Raw genomic sequence first — 24,806 nt, forward strand, 5'->3', positions numbered from 1 at the left:
ATTTCTGAAGTATCCTATTGGCCTTGAAAAAAAGTAGTGCATAGTTCTCTTTGAAATATGTAGCTAGACGGCAGAGATATCTAAATGCTATTATGACATGTACAGGATGTTGTAAAAATATGACTAGAGATGCCAGATTGTTTCAAATAACTGGAGACACAGGCCAAAATTTTCATAAAAATTAAACAAAGTTCTTTTCCAAGAGTCAAAAACTTTCACATTTGCAATTTTTTCAATGCCATTGCACCTTGTCGACATACGAAGCTGGTAGAGAAAATGTTGCTGGAAAGCAAGAATATCTGTCATTTATGTATACGTTATTCGAGTTTATATTTTTCTTACTTCATCCTAGTTTTTGTAGAAAGTGGGTTGAGACAAAGTCTAGTCACTAAGGTGAACTACTACTCCAATCTTTTTACATTTCATCTCCCACAAATTTTAAAGGAAAAAAAATATCATTGTCTTAAGACTTGAGAGGTGTGCATATTTAAGCATACATATTATTTAAAAAAAAATTCTTTTTAATGATTTTGATGCTATTTCCATAAGTTTTGGAGTGGTTATCTTATTGGTGTTGTGGATTACAGTAACAAAGTTCTTTTATGTAGTTCATTAATGGGGTTTATTGTACTTTGATCTATTGGTGTGTAAGACCAGCAGTGAGGAAAGGTCATTGTTAATGCAAGTTGAGGAGGGAGATTAAAGACCACACAGCATTAACTTTGTTTGATATTCAAGATTCAATGGTTTCAAACATTTATTTCAGGAAATAGGTTACTTTAACTAACTTTATAGTTAGGGTCCAGAGCTGATTATGAATTTTGCAATAGAAACCATTAACTAACAAGTGCAGTTAACGGTGAACAGTCAAGGGATTTACCTGTAGCTATTGCAAACTTCTGTAAATAAAATTTAATTTTTATTTTTCTCTTTGTTGTATTTTACACTGCTGAACAACATAATTTTAAATAGATTATGGGCTTAGTTCTGCACTTTAGTGGCATAAATAGTGACAAATTGTAATCATTGTGGTAATAAATATTATATATCTATTTTGTGATGTAAGATGATGTAGATCCTAGTATGTTTTAGAAAAACATAAGAAAAATATTTTTATCCTTTATTTGTGAAATGTGACAGCTGGACCAAAAACAGAATGAGAAATTCCACTGCCTAAATTAGAACCATCTATGACGTATTACTAAGAGGTAAGTAACTTTTTAAACAAAGTTCTTTAGCAATTAATTCTTTCACTTGCTAAATTAGTTTTCAGTGTTCAGACTTTTCATCCAGTCAATTTATCACACAAGAAACATTATTTAGTGGTCTATCACATCTATATTCACATTTATTTTTTGCATATACCACTGCTATTAATTGAAGATATGCTCAACTCTGGCAGTTTAATGTAAACTATGGAAAATGAGTGCATTTCTTCTAGGACTCTTTTTGGATACTTCTATGGTATCTGCATTAGTAACATAAAATTTAGCACCACGGATTGCAGAATTTATATCTTGAACAGTTTACTACATCATTTCCAAAGAAGGAAGCTTTTTTAATTTATTACCATGAGTCAGAGTCAAAAAGGGGACTATGAATATCTCCACTTTGGATACCTAACTTGAGCTTCCTTAAAGAGGCTGATCTGTTTACAATGAGATTGTTGATCTTCTTCTATTAATGAAATTTCTCTTGTAAATGTTCCAGTTTGAGCACCAAGATGTTAAGACAATATATGCTGCTAATCAGATTTTAAAATACCGATCCAAATAATTTACTTGATGGAGGTTTTAATGATCATGATAATGAAACAAATCCCACAAGGATATAAGGAAGAAAATTAGTAAGCTATATAAAACAAAAGAAAACTAGTAGGCTTGGCTCCATTATAAGCTTAAAAAAAAATAGTGCTAAAATGTGTAAAAGTTAAGATTTCAGGTTTGGATGTTTATAGAGCATATATATACTACAGTGCAAGTAAATGACTGCCCGGTAAACAGGTAGATGTGAGCAAGTCTGGACTAGTTAGCTGAACTGAATACATAATACAACACAACCTTTTTACTTATGCACAAGGCAGTATTGTGGCCCTTGAATAAATTCCAGTGCTGCTGGAAGGCTTGCCCTAGTATTTCTGTCTAGTCCGAGTTCTACTTCTGAGTTATACCAAAAGATGACACACATGTTGGTAATTTAGACCATGATAGACTGGTACATGAACACACTAAGCAGAGTGGCAAGCATCTTGTGCTAAACTGGAATCATAACCTTCATTGCCTTTTTGCAAGTGAAGAGAAAGAAAAAGCTGTTTCTTGTCACATAACAGATGTCTTTGGGGTTTGCAGCTTTGTTCTGAAGTGCAGGGGAAAGGATCATTAAGCTCAAATTGATTTTACTTTTTTTTTTTTTGTGATATCCAGTGTGAAATGCTGTGCAAATATTAAATAAGTTTAATTACAATGAGACAGTGCCTTGCATTTCCTCCATTCCTTTTTCATTTATATGTCTTTTGTGTTTACATTAACCCTGCTGCTGCTTCAGGAATTTGGCAGAAGAAATAGCAAGCAAACATGTTCAAGAACTCATACTGGATTCTAAATGATTTTGCAGCTTGGCTGTGCTTATTTATTTTTCTATTAGAAGGGTGCAACAATATAAACCAATCATCTATATCATCAGTAGCCTTGCTCCTAAAAATTTACAAGTCTAATGTAAGCCACACTCACTTTTCCTTTCTGTGGATCCTGCTGTAGTGATAGAGTCCTTGCTACTACTGAAAATGACAAAGGGGTAGAAAATAAAATAAAAAAAATATTGAGAGCAAGTAGCATAGAAACATATGTTTATAATAAGAGTATGTTGAAAAGTTGTTTCTGGGTATATTGGTAATGTAGCATCATTTGAAGCTTGCAAAGAAGAAGAAATTCTAGAACTGGGGACACCTGAAAATGTGTCTTTCTTTACCATCCTTATCACTTTTCATATTTCCATGCAGTACTCATTTTAGACATTCTAAGGCCTCTAATTCATATCATCACATCAATTACAGTTTAGTCACCTTTCTTTCCTTAATTGTTGACCTGGTTCTACTTAGGAAATAATCTTCTGGACCTGCTTTGAAATGGCACTAAGCATCTTTCTTCACTATGAGGGTGGTGAGGCACTGGCACAGGTTGCCCAGGGAAGTTGTTGTTGCCCTGTCCCTGGAGGTGTTCGAGGCCACGTTGGATGGGGCCTTGGGCAGCCTGTTCTAGTGGGACATGTCCCTGCCCATAGCAGGGGGATTGCAGCTAGATGATCTTTAAGGTCTCTTCCAACACAAACTATTATATGATTCTGTGATTCTATGATCTTTAGACTTTTTCATGATCAAGAACTTGTAGGAAAATATAAGAATCTTATACAGTTTGTTGTACATGGTTAGCCAGTCCCTAACAAGTTTGTTCAGAACAGTTTAGATTTTGCATTTCTAAACAGCACTGAGTACATTTTATATGATCTTAGGAGTAGTCTAACTCAGTTCATTAAAGGGATCTCCTTGGTTTCTTCAATGGCCTTGAGCTCGATGTTATCAAAATCAGAAGCAGATTAGTAACCTATTCATAACATGGATCATCTCTTTTGAAACAATTAGATGGAAAATTATCTTGCTGCTGCTCTTTATCTAGAGGAGACTTTTATGTACCCTGAGAGCTTCAGCCAGGTCACAGCTCCACTCTGTGACTGGAATATCAATGTGAATTGCCAGTCATAGCTATGTTGAACTGGAGAACTCAAAACAAATTAATCTATCCTATATATTTGAATAGATTAATACATTATAAATCATAACATCGATTTAAAAACATCTAGAAACTTAAGGAAGCCCTAACACAGTTTGGACTAGATGTGTACATTCTATAGACTAATGCACTCTACCAGTAAATTTTGTAGGGTGGGTAATATTGTGAATCATGTACAGAATCACAGAATCACCAAATTGGAAAAGACCTCTTGGGTCATCAAGTCCAACCATTCCTGTCTGCCACTAAACCATGTCCCTGAGCACCTCGTCTATCCGTCTTTTAAATACCTCCAGGGATTGTGACTCAACCACCTCCCTGGGCAGCCTGTTCCAGTGCCAAATGACCGTTTCTGTGAAGTTTTTTCCTGATATCCAGTCTGAACCTTCCCTGGTGCAGCTTAAGGCCTTTCCCCCTTGTCCTATCACCTATCACCTGGGAAAAGAGGCCAGCACCTAAAAATGGTATGTAACCGCCAGTCTGAACTTTGCACAAAATATGGGGCATTGTTCCTGATAACATTTAATGGAAAATTGTCTGGACTAATATTATTTCTATGTGTCATGGTTTGGTGTAGGTTTTATTCTTTCTAACTGTAATTTGATTTGTGAACGCTAGATGAAGCCCTGAGGCTGCCACTTAATAGGAAGAGGGGAACTCAGTGAGCTGTGCTGGATTGTGTATCCTAAAGTTCCAACTTCTACTAAGCCAAAACAGATAGAGGGTTTTTTGTTTTGTTTTTTTTTTTTTTTTTTTTTGTGGTCTTCTCTTCTCCTGCATAAGCAAATCTCTCTGAGCTGGAGTGTTTCTATTCAGGGTAACTAAACAAATAAGTAAAGTAAAAAAGGCTTTGTCCTTCCTTTCATTTTTACACAATCTTTTCAAATGTATTTCCTTGCTCTGTTTCTGCTTGTCCTTTCAGTTAAAAAAAGGTTGTATGAATATCGTTCATAATCACCTTTCACATGTGTGATGCATGTGTGAAGCATGTGTGATGTGCTGACCTTTGTGTCTCCGAAGCCCATCTGATTTCAGTGGCTGAAAAAACTTGAGAAGTTGAATGTTCCTTTCTCTTTTTTCTCCTGCATTCCAACATGAGTAAGATCAAATAGAAAAGTAGGCATGATAAGAACAGAGGGATAGACATGGGGAGCCAGAGGCAGAACCCACACTGCAGTTCCACAGGTGGTGAGGAAAAAGAATCAAAGTGATGTGGTTGTAGGAAATGACTATGGGTTGCATTTTTTTTCATTAATAAAACTTTACCACCTATACTGTGATACTCTAAGGAGCTCTAATAGAATAAGGCTGTTTTGTCAACCTCTCATTTGGCAAAAAACACAGCCTGCAGAGAAGGTATGTCTGTTAAGAGAATTTGTACTCAGTCAATTGCACCCATTGCAGAGAACTGGCAAGGGAGTAACATGTAGTTATGTTTCCTTATGGCTACAGTTTACAGCTAAGTAATGTGTGGATGCTATTTTCTGTGGAGTTCATTGGACTTCAGATATTTAAATTCTTATCTGGCTACAGGTCCAAGTGAAGTGTAACAGATTTGCCTAGTGTGTACTGTAGGGGTGCTACAGAACAAAGGAATAGCACTGAAATGATAAACTGTTGTCTCAAAAACCTTTGAACTCAAAGATCTCAAGGTTACCTCTCCACCGCATGTGAAAATTTTGTTATGTTAGAGCATTGATGGGAGTCTGAGCAAATGTAAGAATGACTGAATCTATCTTGGAGTGGGAAATTCAAGAGATAACAGGAAGCTGTGTGTCCATTGCATCTAGTCTATGTTTTGAGCATGGAGAACCCCAAGCACCAGTTTTTGTACTGATGCATTTTCTGACTTACCTGCAGTAACCTTGAACTAGTCATGCTGATAGTTAGCTCAGGTTGTAGCTCATCTTAAAAGCTCTCTCATGTTTCTAACTGATGTGAAGTTCTTCTTCTGCAGAATCTAGTGATATCTTTCTAGCATTAGTAGAGCTGCCATTTCAAGGGAAGCCTTCTTAGTTCTTGTTTGTAACAATCAGATAATTTAATGTCATCAGTACATCACAGAGTCACAGAATAATAGGGATTGGAAGGGACATCTGGAGATCATCTAGAACAACCTCTCTACTAAAGCAGGTTCACCTAGAGCAAGTTGCACAGAAATGGGTCCAGGTGGGTCTTGACTACCTCCAGAGAAGGAAAAGCCACAACCTCCATCGGCAGCCTGTTCCACTGCTCTGTCACCCTCAGAGTAAAGTTTTGCCTCATGTTAAGGTGAAACTTCCAGTGCTCTAGTTTGTGCCCATTGTCCCTTGTCCTGTTGCTTGACGCCACTGAGAGGAATGTGGCCCCACCCTCTTGACACTTTCCCTTTAGATAATAAGCATTGATAAGGTCCCCTCTCAGTCTTTTCCAGGCTCAACAGACTAAGTTCAGTCAGCCTCTCCCAATAAAAAAAATACTGCAGTTCCCTAACTGTCTTCATGTCCTCTGCTGGACTGTCTCCAGTAGTTCCTTGTCTTTCTTGAACAGAGAATTTCCCAGGATTTTTCTTCAGGATTTGCCTTCAAGATTTTCCATTAGTAGAGAACCCCCTGTGGATGCACATGACTTTTCTCCAGAAAAGTGAACAGGATGGGGTCATAAGCAATGTAATCATCAAGTACTTCATGTTACATCCAAATAAAGGATAAGAAGCAACAGAGAAAATATAATAATGGCTAAAGGACTGAAGAGTATCCTTTCTTTGTCCTAGAAATAACCACAAATCTATCAGCCCACTCAGAGGTTACAAAATCAAATTCAGGATTCCACATTTTTAAATATCTAGGAACTGGATTTTCTAAAAGTTAGGCCGTTCAAAGCTATGTTAAACACATTGTACTTCTGCTGCATTCATAAAACTCATCAATGTAGAATGCAGAAACTGATGATCAACAAAAATGTTATGTTAGGTACTTCTACAGGATTAAAGGCTATCACTTCTAAGTGATACCCAAAATGAAGGTATCTTTCTTTGGGCTCATCTTCTGTAGCTGAAATAGAAACATATATGTATAATCTAGTTTAGGACCAGTTAAAATACAGTGATGTTTCATTTCTATTTTCCCCTTATCCTTGGTTTGTTTAGCCATTGGAAGCCAAAATCTGCCATATTCACACTGAAAATGCTGTGTATAGCAGTGCTTATTTATATTTTGTCACTCCTAGAATACCTTAACTAATTCAATGGGAAGAGTAATTCAAAGAAAAAGCAGCAGAATCAGTCTCTGGTAGAATCATGTAAGACCAACTTTTTACTTTTTCCATAACAAAGTACTTAATTACTTGTTTCCTGACCCTCAGCCATGACATTAATACTAGTGCTGCTCACTGCTATTAATGACATAGTGACTGGGTTCTCTACATTAAGTTGTTCATGAATCTCAGCAATTCATTTAGCTATTCAGATGATAGATTCTGCAAAGTTTTTAACAGAGGTCTTTTTTATATCTGCATTTGATTGACCACTACTAGTAAATTTAACCACCAGGTGACAGTATTGTTTCACTCCAGTACAGACACGGACATATTTTAACGGGCAGAAAAAGAACATAAACTCTCAGGGGGGGAAGTTCAACAAAATTAAAAATATAGATTTCCCATCAATACATGCTGAATATTTTTTTGAGTCCCATTTTGAGGCTCAAGTAACTTTTTGCAACGAAGCTTGGATATCTAAGTGTTTTAGAACTGTATTACCTTATTATCTCATTTTAATCCCTCAAAGCCAACTGCCAAGAAGTTACTTCTTATCTCAGAAGGAACTTTTGTATGGTTTTTTTCTCTCTCTTTTTTTTTAATACGCATGTTCTTTTTTGTCTGATAAGGGTTTTCTAGTTACGTGTAATTTTACATGTGAGTGTTTGTGTTTAAATAATGTTATTATTTCCAGGGGGAGTGTTAGGGAAGGTGGTGGCGTGGGGGGGGGAGGGGGGTAGGGGGGTAGGTGGGAGGTGAGGAGGTAACTGACATTAAAATAATGTGCAAATTACAAGACATCCTCTCCCTGTATAGAATTTTCTCTATGGTAGATTCTGTAACAAACCAGAATCATCGTATATCTCAGGGTGGAAGGGAACTATAAGGATCAGCAAGTCTAACTTCCTGCTCTTGCAGGACTACCTAAAACTAAAACATATGACTAAGATCATCATCCAGAGGCTTCCTGAACTCTTGTCAGTCTTAGTGCCATGATCATTTTCCTGGAGAGCTTGCACCAGTGACCAATCACACTCTCAGTGAAGAAATTTTTCCTAGTTTCTAATGGGAACTTCCCCTGACACAGCTTTATCCATGTGTCCTAGAGAGAGGAGATCCACATCTTCTCCTCAACTTCCCCTCTTGAGGAAGTTGTAAACTGCAAGGTGGTCACTCCTCAGCCTTCTCTTCTCTAAGCTGAACAAACCAAGTAACCTCAGCCGCTAGTCTAAATGCCCTTGATATCCTTCTTTGTGTTGGGCACCTTCCTCTGGACACACTCTAATAGTTTGATGTCCTTCTTATATGGAGGCATCAAAACTGCACACATTGCCCTGAAGTGAGAATACACAAGTGCAGTGTAGAGTGTTGTGCTTCATGGACACCAGTCATAGTACTTAAAGTAACTGCTGACCTTGTTAAGCCGCTGGATGGGTGGTAAAACTTTTTTTAATTGGAATCACTATGCTTTTACCTAAAGATGCTACAATTATTACATTTATATGTAATATACACTTCTACAATTGATAATAATTTGTATAGCTCCAGAGCAATCAAAATACGTACCTTGCACATACTTCAAGGTCATGACTGTTTTGTAGAACATTCTTCTGTGAGCTTCAGGATACAAGCCTGGATTCAGAGAGTTACTAGTGACTAGTTGGTTTGTCCTAATCTTCAGATGTGCACTACATCTTTATGTAGGCTTCTTTATGTATTTCACTCTGTGTCACAGCGCTACCAAGATAAGTCAATGCAACTCGTAATGAAAAGTGAGCTGCAAGAAGAGCCAATGGGAACCAAATTTTGAACTTGCAGTAATGCATAGTGCTTACTCTTTGAAGAAACATACTGCAGATATCCTAATTTGGACATAATATTACTGCATATTTATATATGTATGTATAAATCTTAATATCTGTGCATTAGTAAAATAAGAATAACAGTGCCTTCATTCATAGAATCATAGAATCACCAGGTTGGAAAAGACCTCTTGGGTCATCGAGTCCAACCATTTCTATTCTCCAGGGATGGTGACTCAGTCACCTCCATGGGCAGCCTGTTCCAGTGCCCAATGACCCTTTCGGCGAAAAATCTTTTCCTGAATTTTTTCACTGCAACAGTTCAGAAGATTAACACTAGAGAAGCATTCAGCTGTTATATCAAGGCACTGTATAAAATCTGTAGGAGGATTCCTCTAGACTCAAATGTTCTTTTCCAGTTTCAGTGTTCAGTAAACAAAGTTTGGAGATATACATTGAATAATAAAGACTGTAAAAAGAAATAGCTACTCTCCTAAGAAGTACTGGCCATCCTTGTCCCCTGAATGAGTTAAGGGTCCTTAGGGGACCCTTCTATATGTGATCATACATACAATGTTTATATCTTCCTGCATGTCCATAACCATGGGAAAATTACACTATTTAAGCCTTTGTCATTGGAAATGACCAAACCAATCTAGATGAAAGGTTTGTCCTCAGCAAAGGGAATTTCAGCCCAAGTGATAAATATTTGGCATAGTTATAATAACTGAAAAAAACAGTGATAAATAGTGGAAATCTGGCACAATCATAGTAGATGTGGCAACCTCTAACTACCTGGAAATATTAGGCTTTATTTCAATGCTAATCTGAAGAATTTTATTTTAAAACCTCTCAGAAGTAAAGAACTTCATCATCAAATGTGGTAAGCTTGGTTTTTGTCTCATACTGTTTATGATATTAACTCATTTTTATGCAATTCTGAAATTTCTCATAGAAGAAATGAAAATACTTTGGTGTTGGCTGAGGATGAAGGAGACCCTTGTTCAGGTAAGCTATAGATTTTTCCCATTAATTAGATGAATTCATATTTTAATGAATTTTTAATGCATTTTTATGTTATGATATTATGTTGGAAATAAGGAAGTATCAAGTTGCTGTACATCATGAGTTTTACGAAGAGATAGTTTGATTATTTATCAAATTCTATCAAATTGTTGTATGTAGCCAGACACAACTGCATCATTTAACTTACACTGAGTTCTTTGTAGTCATATATTGTAGAGTAAACAGTAAGGGTTAACCTTATGTATATGCCACCAGAGGAATATTTTAATTAGGAAAGATTGAGGTTGACTGGTAGTTACAGAGGTAACAGCTCACGCCTCTGTAGTTAAATGTTGAGTCAGCGTTTCCTACATAAACCATTATTTTCTAGGGTTTCTACTCATCCAGAAACTATGTGATCACATCCTAAGCGCATTTTTTTTTTGATAGGCTATAAGTAAATTCCAGTTGTAGCAATGAAAATAAATATAAATTCAACACATGACATTTTAATCTTTCAGAAACAGAAAAGATTCCTTAAGTGATTGACATGAAATATTTGGTTGTAAATGCAAAACCACTGTTGCATGAGAAAATCTGTTCAAAGATATTAAAGTATTCAAAATAAATCTGTTCTAGCAATATCCTATAATGCGCATTATGTTGATTAGTTCCAGCTCACCTGTCTGTGTTGCATTAGCTTTGATGTATTAATAGCATTCCAGTAACTCCTGGTCTTAACTGGATTACAGTAATTAATATGCTATGGATGATGTAGTTTGAAAATATGTTCCTAACACAGCAGAATGTTTCAGGATGAAGTGACTGCTTTGATTTTAGCTAAATTATTCCATGCTTAAGTTGTCTCCATAAATTATTATTTGTGTCTTCTTTTATTTATGTCTTCATTTTTTTGTTTCTTATTTATGTATTAATATTAAAGCAGAGCTAAGGAAGGCCGGAGTATTTGAAATCTTATTCAGGCTCAAAATGGCCAGAAAGTTGCTATTTGTTTGATTTGTGTGCGTACTCTCTTCAAAATTATCATTGGACCAAAAGTTTGACAATACTGTGTTTTGCTTTGTAGAGAACATTTTTGGACTGTACCAGCTACAGTAAGGATCACATACATCCAATGTCTTTTAGTACTAACAGTTTCCTATCGTGATATTTTTTTTAATAAGTGAAGCAATGTCTTCTATGTATGAAGAACAAACAAAGGAAGAAACTAGCTCAGATGGGATGGTAATAATAACACACACTAAACTCAAAACCTTGATTTATGTACAGAGAAGTGGGATTTCCTTATCTGAAATGTTCACAGAATGTGCTGGGAAGAATTAACACAAAACTTAATTAGGAAAAGAATTACAAGAGCTGTTTATTATTTACTATTTTACAGCTTTTGTTGTATTAATTCTTTTTTTAATGCTTCCCAAAGCTGTTGTGGTGTGTTTGTGGACAGAGGGAGATATATTACCCATATCTCAAATTGCTTACTTTCTATTTTTAGACATGACACAATGAATGAGGATAATAAACCATACAGAGATGATGAAGGTGGAGTGAACAAGACTTGCAGCAATATGCTCAGGCAATGATTTGGTTTTGGCATTTAGAAACACAGTGACTCAGTTTCAGATTAGTGGCATGTTTATTGTTGAGTCACCTTGCACATTAGTGTGAGAAGAGAGTGCTAGGAGATATTTGAATGAAAAATGAGGGATTTTGCAAGCCTGAAGTTGAAGTGAGCTGATGTATCGGGATGCCAATAAAGACATGGGGCGACTGTGGGAGAAATGGAAGATTAAAACACTGGGATAACTGTGAGAATGACTGACTGACAAGACATTGAAATAGATGTGTATTTCTGTTTAGGATTATGCATTAAGGGCTCAGTCCTGTAAAATGCAAAACATTCTCAACAGATTTATCAGTGTAGTTAGTCATGTGCTTTAGTATTAAGCACATGAAATTATAGATTATTTAGCGTATGTGTTTTGGTTTTGTTTTAGCAAATATTAGCTGCTGGGATTTCCTGTAGTTTCTAAACATGTTATTTATGTTTCACTTACTTCAGTTTTCCTTCGTTTTCTCTTCTTTCATCTTGCTGAATTTAAATTTTTCATGACTGTAACTCTTGTGAATTTGCTCATAAATGAGGAATATGTGAATTTTATCCACCATGGTGCTGGCTGTTTGTATGTGCATGTATGCTCTTTTTCTCTTTGAACTGCTCGTCCTTCTGCATTAGAAATAGATTTTAGTATAAGAACACTATTGTGTAATTGACAGGTCTTCTTTTCCCTTTTGACAACTCTGGCAATTTAAAGTCACCTCCAAGATACATGGGCATTCTAAGTCAGCCACTTAACCAACTCTCACTTCCAACTGAGAATGCCATAAATATGCACATACTGGCTAGTGTGAGAAATATTCCCTTAGGAAAGCATTAAGAAATTTTGGAAGGGGTGTGGAAAGGAAATTAATGCCCAAAGCCCCTCTGGAGCAGTTTGGGATAGGTCAGATTGTATCCATCAAGAGTGTGCACTCCAGAATAGTAACCTCACCAGCCTTGAGGGAAAGATTCCTCATCTGGCCTGTGGCACCTGTACAATACAACAGACATTGAGGATATGGACAAACACTCACCCCACCCACTTCAAAGCCCTCCAGAAACACAGAGAAGAGTCTTTAGTCCCCTAAAGGAGTCTTACCAAAAAGAAGTAACGACATTTTTTATATATAGTTATGTTCATATAATTAAATATATGAGTGTTTGTCTGCAATCCACAAAGAACTGTGCAGTATTCTGTGGTTTTACAATTCTTGTAGCTCATCATCCTTAACAAAAAGCAGGGATACGGATATCAGGTTTGTGACTATATTGAATAACCTATTAGAAAGTGGTGATACACTTACCAGTTAAGAATTGGAGTTTCAGCCCCTTAAAGGTATTTGTAAGAGAAGGGATCACTGACTACAATTGTCCTATATCTCTCGTTTAATGTTATACAGCACAATGTTCAACGTGTGACTAGATGAAAGACCTCTCAACATTATTTAAATATCTGAGCCCAGTCAAAGACCATAACAATGGCATTCTCATAGACAATGAGCAGTTGGTATAATCTTAGGGGAGCCAATCACTTTAACAAAATAAAATAGAAAACCTTCAGGAAACAAATCTTTACTGCTGCATTGGATGCTTCAATCTATTGAGCAAGAAGGGTGACTGCACATTAAAGCTAGCAGGAACACTTTATGGGCTCTAGTCGGCTGAAAATTTGGAAGTGTAGTTTGGAAGGCTCCAGGGAGGCATGTAAAGGGGAGTGCCATCATCTAGCCTCACATAATAGCATGCAGGAGTCAAATAACAAAAATATCTTTCTTTGTACTGAAGAAGTGAAATGTGTTGAATGACCAGTTGTGTTAGTCATTATTTTTTTTTTTATTATATGAAACTCAAGGGTCATCAAAAAACCTCTCATATGTTATGAAAAGCAATAATCTTAGCTTAGTCTGAGTTACTGGGTGGTTCCTGCCAACATCATTGTCTCAGAAGTCATTGAGACTTATGTTTTTCATCAAGACAACTACAACACCAAAGTGTCAGCTTTTATTCCATAACTCATGTTTACAGTTTCAGATAACTGAGATATGGAGATTTTGCACTAGTCTACCATCTTAGGTTATATATTTATTTTCAGGCTGATGGGTCAATACAGAAAACTGTTGCTAAGCTGTTTTACTGGTATAGAGAAGGATAAGGGAAATTAACAAGTTACATCTGAGCCTATTAAATTTACCTCATATGAATTTTTGATTGCTAACTTTCAGTAAGAGTAAAACATGAAGTAAAAAAAAAATTATAGGAGTAGTAAAGCATATGAGTATGAAAGAGAAACATAATTTACTTAAAACTTGCTGAAGTATAAATTTTACTAGTGGGTTTATAAACAAAATTTAAATGTGGTGGTTAATCATTCTGGTGATTTACAGACCTTAATAAATCATCAAAAAATCAGAAACCTAACCTGAACTGAGATCTTCCTAGTGAACGTTCAAAACAGTTCAGTTCCATTTGGGACATTTTCTTCCCATTGTTGTGTAAGTGCTTCCCTTTTTTTACACATGAACTAAAAGATTCTATAAATGGTGTGATTGTAACTTATTGCAGTGTCCCTTTAAGCTAGTGTACCTTTGTAAAATATCTTTAAACAATATATTATTGTAATTAAATTCATAGCATGGCTTCTTCACATTGGCACTACTTTTCAGGTGGTACTGGTATTTGCATGATAGCGATCTGCACTCATAAAGAAGAATGCTGTGAGTGAGTGAAAATTATATGATGGGACAAAAAAATTGTGTACTCTTTTCTCATTACTTTGTTTCTCTGTGTTCAAGGTTGTGATTTCTTGTCCAGGATGCTTTGTTTTTCTAGTGAACTCAGTACTGGCAGTTTGGCATGGGCAATTTAGGAGCTGAGGGGGAAATTGGAGAGATGTAGAACCTCAGACTAGTCAGAATGGAAGGTCTCAGAACTGTTATCCTGTGTCTGAGCAGCTGCTTGCTGCTTGAAAAAAACCAGAGCCTTGTTTCACTTTGCCCCAGTGTAAACAGACTATAGGCACTCAAGGTTGTGGGCATAAACCAGTGTTTGTACAATTAGAATTTGCTAATTTTTTTGTGGAATTCACGAGATTCATTTAACATCAGGTTTTTATTAATTATTCAATAAAGTGCGAGGCCTGTTTCATCAAAAAGCTGTAATAATTGTCACAAAATGATAACTATAACATTATATTTGAAATAGAAAATTGAAGATTTTACAATTTACATCAACTAGTATTTTGAGAGAACTTCAGTATTAAAACCTCGTTTTATAAAAGAAGACTCTTATTTCTCTCCACGCCACAAACTGTCTTCCTAACAGCAGCTACCTGGACTGTGCCTTTTCACCTGAGCTGTGGGTTCCACAGTTCTCAAACTCTGCCTGTGTTATACTTTGTCTTCTGTAATGATGTTCATGTAAGTGGCTCTCAGTCTGAGAGTATGAGAAAGGACACATAATGCATTCTGCTAGATCTTGTGATTGCACCTGGAGAAGCAAGCAGAACTAAGTTTTGAGCATCCCTGTTTTTTATTGGTTTTGTTTTTAAACTAAATTAATGGACAGCTTCAGTTGCCAGAGAAGGAATCTCTATGCAAAGGAAGAGACTGTCTGCATTTCATATGTTTACAAAAGAATTTATAACACCTTCTGTGGCACCACAAGAGGCATTCCCAGAATACTGTTTGTTCTCTTTGTTTTCCTTTTGAGTTTCCTCCTTGAGACCCACTCACCATAACTTGGAGCTGACATTAGTAAGCTGTTGATATCAAGTTAGTGGAGAAAAGGGGGCGCTCATGCTTTTTACTCTTTTTGTGTGCTTACATAAGATATAAATCTGGCACATGTATTGTGTGTAACATGGACCCCATAGGATTTTGTCCATGTTCTCAGTTTTGTTCTCTACTATTCCTTTCAGGCTTTTTATACCAACAAATAGTATTTAGTGGATATAGGAAAATAAGAACTGCCACAAGTAAAATCTGTCTTCACAATGACATAGTGTTTACTAAACACTAGTTGTAACGAACTACAATTTTGCAATACAATAACAAAGATGAATTCCAAACCTAGTGGGCAATATAGGTATAGATGCACGCGCTCAGCATCAAGAAGTGCAAGACAAGAAGGCATGTAAATGTTTGGTTCACTGCTGTGATACACTGCAGAAGGCAGACTTCAAAGGCATCATACACGATGTCGGAATTGGCTCCCTGCTGACTTTCCTAGAAGTGTTTCATCCAGAAAAGGAACAAAAATTGCTTCATGTATAACAAAGAGCACACAGCAGGAACTAGCTGTCCTTTCTTCATCATATGACTGGCAAATAAAATTTGGAAGAGTTTATGAGTGACAACAGCCATAACTCCTAGACACAAGCAATAGCCTTTCTACCTGGGAAAATCTGTATTGGTGTAGAAAACATTCCAGTCCTTGCTGACATGGAAAATACGACTACTTGTTTTAATTGTCAAATTAGGTCAGATGGAGTCGGGGAGAGAAAATACTTTATGAACTCAACACCAAAAAAAAATTATTACATTACACTTTAATATTTAATTACCTACGTGAACTGATTTAGAGGATAGAGGATGATATAATTTTTCTCCATACTGATTTGCTCTATGTATCATAGTCACATTTTCACAGTCTTTCAAATTTACAAGAGGTATGAATTTTTTAAAACATTTGTTACCTAACATTCCCTCTAGGCTTCTAAATTACATGGCTGAATGTTCACAGCTCTCAACCAGGCAAGAATCCACAGCAGCTCACAATTTTACTGTGAGTTGCAGGTTGCTGAATCCATCTGAAGACTTTAATTTGTGTTCCTGAAAGGGACTTATGCTCATGAAAGTCTCTCTGTAAAGTGTTTCCTTTTTAATTCTGTTCTTGTCACAGAAAAACAAGACACTTTTCTGACAGAGTTTGTCAGATTTCATTTTTAATGGCAACCTGTGGGATCATTGTCAGAAGAGTTAAATTCTTCATTTAACACTTCCAAGGATGATCTCCAAGAATGCAAAGCAATTACGTACTTAACTCATACTGAGCTGGGAAGTAAAAATAACCACAAGGCTCTGATACGAGGCATGTTTAATTGTTCCAGGTTACATTGAGATGTTCAGATGAAAGGTACTGTAGTATATCTGTTAACAAATTGATTGCTTTCTCTTATCCAACAGAAATTGTTTACAAACATTTGTTTACAAACATTTACTTTGTTTGTTTGTTTACATGATTTAAGTAAGCGTAACTAACACATGGACAGTTCTTACCATGTTGAAACTTGCTGCCTGTGAAAACGGCTTCTGTTATGGAATAAATATTGACACTGCTTGTATCCTGTTTATTGTTTGTTATTATTTTATTTACTTCGATTAGGTTGTAATGCAACTTTTTGATTCAGGGGCCCGTCCTTGCTCAAAAATATGCCATAGTTTGAAAGATTCCTTGATATCTTGGCAGGATGTTTCACACTGCTGGGAAAGTGCTGCAGAAAGAGTCAGTTTTCAGAGCATTCTCTACTCTGCACGCCAGCACCATCCTACACAGGAAATTTTGGTCTTTCCAAAAAAACCCCAAAGAACAGAAATATCTAAGGACTTAACATGATTGAGAGTAAAAATGTTACCTCAGGCCTGTTCTTGCCATCAGATTCTTGTTTTCTAAAAGAGTTGGTGCAAAGTACCTGACAGGAATTGTGTTTTATTGCTCAAAATATTAAAGCTTCAGGCACTTTGGTTTCAAACATCAGAAAGAATGGCATCCTGAAAGCAGTCATAGTCTAAAAAGGACAAAAGCAATCAAGTCAGATTCTTGGTGGAGACCCACTCAAGGCTGAAGTTCACCAGTTTTAGTAAAGGCTCACTCAGTCCGTATCCCTTTCTGTGCAGACCCACTGTTTCTCAGAGAAGTTGTACACCTCTCATGCATTAGGAGATGTAGAACTCAGCCCCTTATGGAAATTCAGCTCTTCTAATCTTCGTATCCTGGACTCTTCAAGACTCATATTCTTTAAGATTCATATTCTTCTCTCCTACTATGCCATCACCGTAAATGAATAGGTAATTAAATACATTAAGTTGCTGTGATTAAAATGAGAAGTGAAATGTAGTGAAGTGAGTGGTAGCTACTGGCAAGCTAGTTTTGCTTGCTCATACATGTAATCTTATCGCTGTGATTGAAGAGTCTTCAGCAAGGGTTCCCATGTGAGGTCTGTTGTATAGAAACGGGAGACAATAATTTAAAAATCATGTCTGTGTTTGACGAGTGATTCTACATTTCAGATGAGACTGCAAAATCATAATCAGAGGCAAACAGAAATAAAAATTATATATTTCTATATGAAGTTGTGTATGTACTTCAGTAATAATCAACAGTTCCCTCAGTTACGCTTAGAGATATTTTAAACCAGATGACGTGGTAACTCTGCTACTCTCAAATTATTCAAATGCCTCAATGCTTCAAAACCCCATCCAGTTCTTCTATGGAATTAGACATGAAAGACGTACACCACTCTTCTAGGCTTTTGTTTAGAAAAATATCTATATGTTATTTAAGATTAAAATAAATAATGCCTAGGAATATTCCACACTCATTTGGTGATTTTTATGCTTTAGAAAAATTAGAATTCAGGTTGCATTATGCAGTAATGCAATATATGCAATAACCTGTATTATGGCATTTTTATTCAGTAGTAAAACTTTTTCATGTCTTCTTGTTTGACTATTTAACTCTGTAGCATGCTTCTAGTAACAAGTGGTGTTTCTGTCCATTTGTGTGGATTTACACGTTTAAAATCCCCATCTGACATAGCTGACTTTCTTGTAGTGAGCAAAAATACCAGAGACAAAAATCCTTCTCAGCATTTTATTGGCATATCATAATTTATGATGACTCATGAACCATTAAGTGTAGTGTTTCCCAGCATCTTGGGTATATGGTGTGGCATAGTCAATTATCAACAATATTATGATTCTTTTGTGATTAAAGATCTGAAAAGAGATTTGGGCTGCTTGATAGTTTGCTTATTAGCTTAATGCCATAGGGGCACTTCACAGTCTTTAGTTGCTAAAGCTGTGGGGGGTTGTATCCGGTTCTGGAATCGTCAACATAAGAGGGATATGGAACTGCTGGAATGGATCCACAGAAGAGTTATTAAGATGATCAGAGGGCTGGAGCACCTCTGCTGTGCAGGCAGCTAAGAGAGTTGGGTTGATCAGCCTGGAGAAGAGAAGGTTCCAGGGAGACCTTGTAGCGACCTTCCAGTACCTGAAGGAGACCTACAAGAAAGCTGGGGAGAGACTTTTTGCAAGGGCATGTAGTGATAGGATGAGGAGGAATGGCTTTAAATTGGATAGGGGAAGATATAGACTAGACATTAGGAAGAAATTCTTCACGATGCAGATGATGAGGCACTGGCACAGGCTGCCCAGAGAAGCTGTGGATGCCCCCTCCCTGGAAGTGTTCAACAATAGGTTGGATGGGGCCTTGGGCATCCTGGTGTGGTGGGAGGTGTTTCTGCCCATGACAGAGGAGTTTGAACTAGATAATCTTTGAGGCCCCTTCCAACCCCAACCATTCTATGATTCTGTGAAGACAGAAAGGTTTTTAGCTATGATTCTGATAGCAAAAAAAATTTATAAAGAACTCATAAATTCATAAAGCTGAACATAACACCAAATTAGAAGAAATGAGTAGAGTTTTTAAGATGTGTTTTCCTGACTTGCTATATATATAATATAATAATATTATATTTATATATTCATATACAATATAAATATTCTTTTATTTATATTATTTATATAATAAATACAATAGTCAGATAGTACTGGGATTGCATTTGAAATCTATGAAGCTATATGTGATTTTTTTAACCAATTAGTCCTCTGGAAGAATGATGACCAAGGTAAATAAAGTTCTCTAACTTTCAGTTTCCCAGTGAGAACTTCAGACCATAACAAACATTGAAAATGCTTAATAGAGTTCTACATGTTTCACCTGTGTTACCAGAAAACACATAAAGAAATGTGATAGTACTTGTTTGAGAAACACAGTGGTCAGTTATCAGTGGATAGATTATTCAGATTAGTCAAGAGTAGAGAAAATGAGGAATCCATTTGAATTTAATTAAATGCACAACGTTATAGTCTGGTTTGACAAAAGTAAGTTAATCCCAGATGTATCTGGATATATATTAAAATATTACGTGCTGAGTGAAATGTGCCCTATTCAACAAATCTCCTGATGGCCTCTGCTGCTAGAAACTATATTTTAAGATGTTGGCATAGGAGAAGCTTAAATAGAAGGTATTGTGGAAAATATAGAAGTGGTTTTAAATCATACATATTTTGAGACTCACACCCATTTTATTAAATGAAATATAATTTAGCATTAGTAATAATGTGATATTAACCATCATTCTGGTATCCTAAGTCACTTGCCCTCGAGGGACTGGATCATTGCAGAAAACCGCAATACACAGGTCAGTGATAAACCTTCTCTTGAGTTTCACTGTTGTGAACCTATCACCAGAAAACAGTGACACAACTGGGCCACCAGGATTCATAAGGTTGCCTCCCCACGTTAATCTTGTACCATGTGATAGAAAATATCTCTTGTGAAAGTTATGAAAAAGTGAGTTTCTTTTGCCATTGAAATGTGTATGCATTTTAGTTTTTAAAAGACGAGTAAATAGGAAAGTGTTAGAAGGATGAGAAATTTCTTTGAACCAAATTCAAATGAGCAACTGAGGAGAGTGTCTATCACTGAAGCTTTTTCATCCTATTACAGCAGGGCAGTCCTGAGTAACAAACTTGGACATAATGAAAGTGTTTAGCGTTAGCAAACAGAGTTTTGCAAACATTTTCTTTAGCTTTGAAAATATACATGTGGGAGCCCTGAGATGCTTAGCCATGATCTTCCTCTGCATTTTGTCGTGAAACCTTAGGCATTACAAGTTTAGAGTGGCTTGGGGGATTTCACCACGCTTACATATTGGTCTGTCACAACAGCAGCAGTAATGGCAAAATGTATTATTGATTCATAGTTTCTTATTTACAGGCAGGTTTGCGTCATGTGCCATGTTGCATATTTCCTTTCTTTTCAAGTGTGTTTTTTGGGACTGGTTTATTATTGACTGGGAAGTGAGGCTGTTCCTAATGCATTCCTAAGGAAACATCCTGTACAGGAAGGGAGATTTGTTTTATTTTACATACAGCTGCCAATATACTTTAGAGTGGATGATGTCCTAAAGGTTATTTTGATTTTTTTTCTTCCCCTCCTAACCTAAATTAAAGTTTAAGGTCAGTTTGTAAGTCAGGCCTGCCTGAAGAAGGTTGGCGAAGGCTCACAGGAATTACTGCAGGTATGAAGAGTTTTAAGACTTCTTTAAGACCTCTATTTATTGATCTTTATGCAGCTAAAATGCATAAAGGCCTCAAAACCAAACCAACTGTGCTCTTCCTGTCTTGGTAATATGAACAGCTACTTTGCAGCATAAGATATAACTATGTGGTTTTAAAGGTGACTTCCAAGCTCCCACAAAACTGAAACTCCAATTTCCAGATGTGTCCAGAGACAAAAGTTGCTGTTGACAAACAAAGCAAATGACTCACAAATTTAGCACCACACTGTTACCAGTCTACTGCTGTTACAAAGAGGACACTTCGAAGTCTCTATTTCCTTACAGCTGCTAAAGGTCTTTTATTTTCAATATGTGGTTCTTTTCTTGCCATTCATGGCAGAGCAATAACTGAAGTTTATTCTTCTATCTTAAAACAGGGTGGAAAAAGAGATAAGTATGAGATTACTGATGCCATACATGCTGAACATAAAATCTTGAACAGAAAATCTTTTGTGATTACTGATATACTGTGTCTGAAAAACTTAGTCTTATATTCATAAAAATTTAGTTTAATACCCTGGAATACTAATTCTTCATATTTACACACAAGTGATGTAACAGTACAGGTACATCTGATCAGCAACAATGCAATATGCCCAACATTGCCCCAGTACAGAAACAGTTTGTGAGATGGGTTTGAATTCAAAGAATTTCCTAAATCTGTTCGAACACTTTCCTGTGAACAAGAATGCTGGTTGTGACAGGGAGTTATTTTTATGTCTTGAATATGTGTTCTGTGGGAACTGAAATGGAGACCATACAAATTAGTAGCAATCAGCTACCAGTCCCTAGAGTAGGCTTTAGAACTGTTATCTGAATACTTGTTCGTTCTTTTGTAACTAGTGCTCATATTTCTCAGTGTTCCTTAAGCATACTATTATTTCTGGTTAGCTGAAACTCTGTAAATGAAAAGGCCCTCTTTAAAGTATGAATGTTGCCTCTGGCTTAAGTCAAATAGGACAACACAGCTGAAAAAAAAATATTTTGTACAGTTTTGTTCATAATGTTTTGCAGTTTTCTGTATCTTTTTGCAGATTCATGGTTCTTGTAGTCTGCTAGATTTTTCCTGCAAAAAAATCCCTAAAACACTGTCTTCTGAAATAATCTTTAGAAGTGTATAATGAAATTGCATTTCCATGAAGGCTGTAAACAACAGGCTTTATATCTATGCAAAATGCCAGACACAGCTTCACTTTTCTTTCCAGGTATGCCATCATGAACTATAATCCAAAAGCCTGAAAAGTGCAGAAGCTGATGGACAAAAGGATCAGATATCCATGCCTCAGGGCAGTCATCTCTTTCAGAGGAGCAGGGTGGGTGGCTGGGAGCCATAGGTATTTTAGACTTCTGGTTTTATCTGTCACAGTCTGTGTGACAAGATCCTTAAAGTATCGCGGCAGATGTTTGCTACTTGTGCAGGAAAATCAAAGTCTTTAGTAAACTGAAATGTTTTGAAGTCCTGACCAGTAACATTCTACCAACTGACTGGTAAGGTAGTATATGAATATATTATTCATATTTCACGTTTTACTTTTTTTTTTTTTTCGTGGTACAAGAAAGAAAGTTCTTGGCATAGCTATGTTTCTCCTACATCACAAATATTCAAACTGAGTAAAATCTACAGCTTCTTGAGGTTTCCAATGAAAATACTTATCTTTGATTAATTGTGGTTTATTTTTCTTTCTGATGTTAGTCTAGAACGGAGCAATATAAGACAATACACAATCGAACAATGCAAGAATGTAATCATTCCTGCTATCATTGCTGCTATCTCTTTTTTTAAAAATTTCTCCTATGGTAGTGATACAAGAAGATCTTTGTCAAGTTAATAGATATAAAAAGAAGCAGTCAACTTGTTTTACAATGCTTTGCTGTGATATTATTCCATTACTTGATATAGGGCAAGATACAAACCATCAAAATTAATTTCTTGCAGAAAAAAAAAATCAAACAAAACCTCAGCAAAACCATTGGACAAGTATTACCTTGACTGAAGGAAAAGTTCTTCACAAAATGAAAACACTCGCTTCTCATTTGGATTCAGACTTAATTTTAAAATCAGGAATGAGATTACAATGGTTGGCATGTTGCAGTTTTTTTTTACTTTTACCTAGGTCTGGTTGGCCTAACTAATCTATGAGGAATTGCCCATGAAACAGAATGATATTTATCAGCATTGCTTCTGAGCTTCTGCAATAAACTTTGGTAGACCTTAAGGTTTTAATTTGAAGGTCTTATCTTGGAAATGTGAATACCCTGCCTGCTGAAAGAGAAAAAGATTTTTCCTCTCTCCAAACTGAAAGTTGTTTTTTTTTTTAATACATTCACTAAGCAAATATAAACAAAATACCAGAGCATCCTTGGGCCAGAAAGTATTTAGTCTTCTACAAAGGTCAAGAAGAAATGTTTACTCTTTTTTATCTTCAGAATGAGCAGGAAGAAGTAATGCATAAATACAGTGTCTAATTGGTGCAGTAAGGGAGGAATTGTCATTAATATCATTAATGATCCCAACATAATTTGTTTACAGATGAGTAATCCAGATGCATATTTTACTAATTACATCACTACTCCCCAGTCAGAATTCATGTGTCACTGAAAGTCTGTTTTGTGAAGAAAAATCTAATATAATATATTAGGTATTATTAATTTTCTAGCTTTCTAGACCATTGCATTCCTGTTCAAGGATTTGCATTATATACATCTTATATCCACTGCAGCTGTACTATGTGGAAGAGTGCTTCCAGATTTTCATTTGTGAGACAGTGATTTGTGACAACTGACCGAATCCAACCATTCTGTCAAGCATACAAGAACTCCTTTGTCTGGGTATACAGTAAGGCTGCAGTATATGGCACCCATGTTCCTGTATCAAAGGAATAGCCTGCTGTGTATGAGTTTTACAACCACTTTACAGTCAATGTCTGCTTGTATATGAGCTCTAGAAGTTGTGGATTTATTGCATATGAGCTGACCAACTGAAATAAGCATGTCTTGGGGACAGAACAGCAACAACAAGATTTATAACCTTTATATATATAAAGATTTATAATCTTTATAAACAAGATTTATATTTGTAGCAAAGATGTCAAAGATGCCTATGCAATGGTTGTGGCCACGTAGCCCTCACTTCTCTCAGGTGAAAACTACATATCCCTCTCTAGAAAGCAGGCTTGATGTAACTGGGAAACATTTACGTTATGTCCAAGCTGGCAGAAATGCATAGGCCCAGATTTTCAGAAAAGAAGAAACTGCATACTTTTCACAAAATAGAGCCTTGAACTACGTAGAGTTTGTAAGAGCAGGGCAGAAAGAAAGGAGTAGCTTCTTTAGCTGTCTGTTTTGTTTACTTCAATTCGAAATTACTTCTGCATAACTATTAGTAATGCATTTATCAATCCCAGGTAGGTTACTTCTGCCGGCTGCATATTATTCAGCACCCAGATCAGTCAGAAGAGCACTGGCATGTTGTTTTCTACCACTGCACAAAAATAAATTGAGCCTCTCCTGCAGACTCTAAAATGTTGCATAATCATGGATAATTGCTTAGTGCACATTACATGGATTAGAAAGTAATAATAATCCTACAGCTAGTTACCATTAAAGATACTATCAGCCAAGAGTTTCCAGGTTACTTGTATATTGTCACAAACAGGAAGGGTTAAAATACAAAAAAATTATGAGGTGATATTACCATTTATGTACATATAACAACCACCAAAATAAAAATCCCCAAACCAACATCTTGTTTTATCCTCTATTATTCAGTTTCTTCAGTGTCTTCATGTCTGCAAGCCACAGTAAACAGCAATGATTGTCTTTTCTCTTTTATTGTTTAGAAGGTAATATCTTTGTGTGCTGTTTATCCCACTGTTACACCATAATCCAGCAATACCCCTCATCAAAACCATGGCAATACGTAAAAACTTTATTAATGTATCCAGCTTCTGATT

The sequence above is a fragment of the Cuculus canorus genome, chromosome 2, assembly GCF_017976375.1.
Source record: "Cuculus canorus isolate bCucCan1 chromosome 2, bCucCan1.pri, whole genome shotgun sequence".
NCBI lineage: Eukaryota > Metazoa > Chordata > Aves > Cuculiformes > Cuculidae > Cuculus > Cuculus canorus.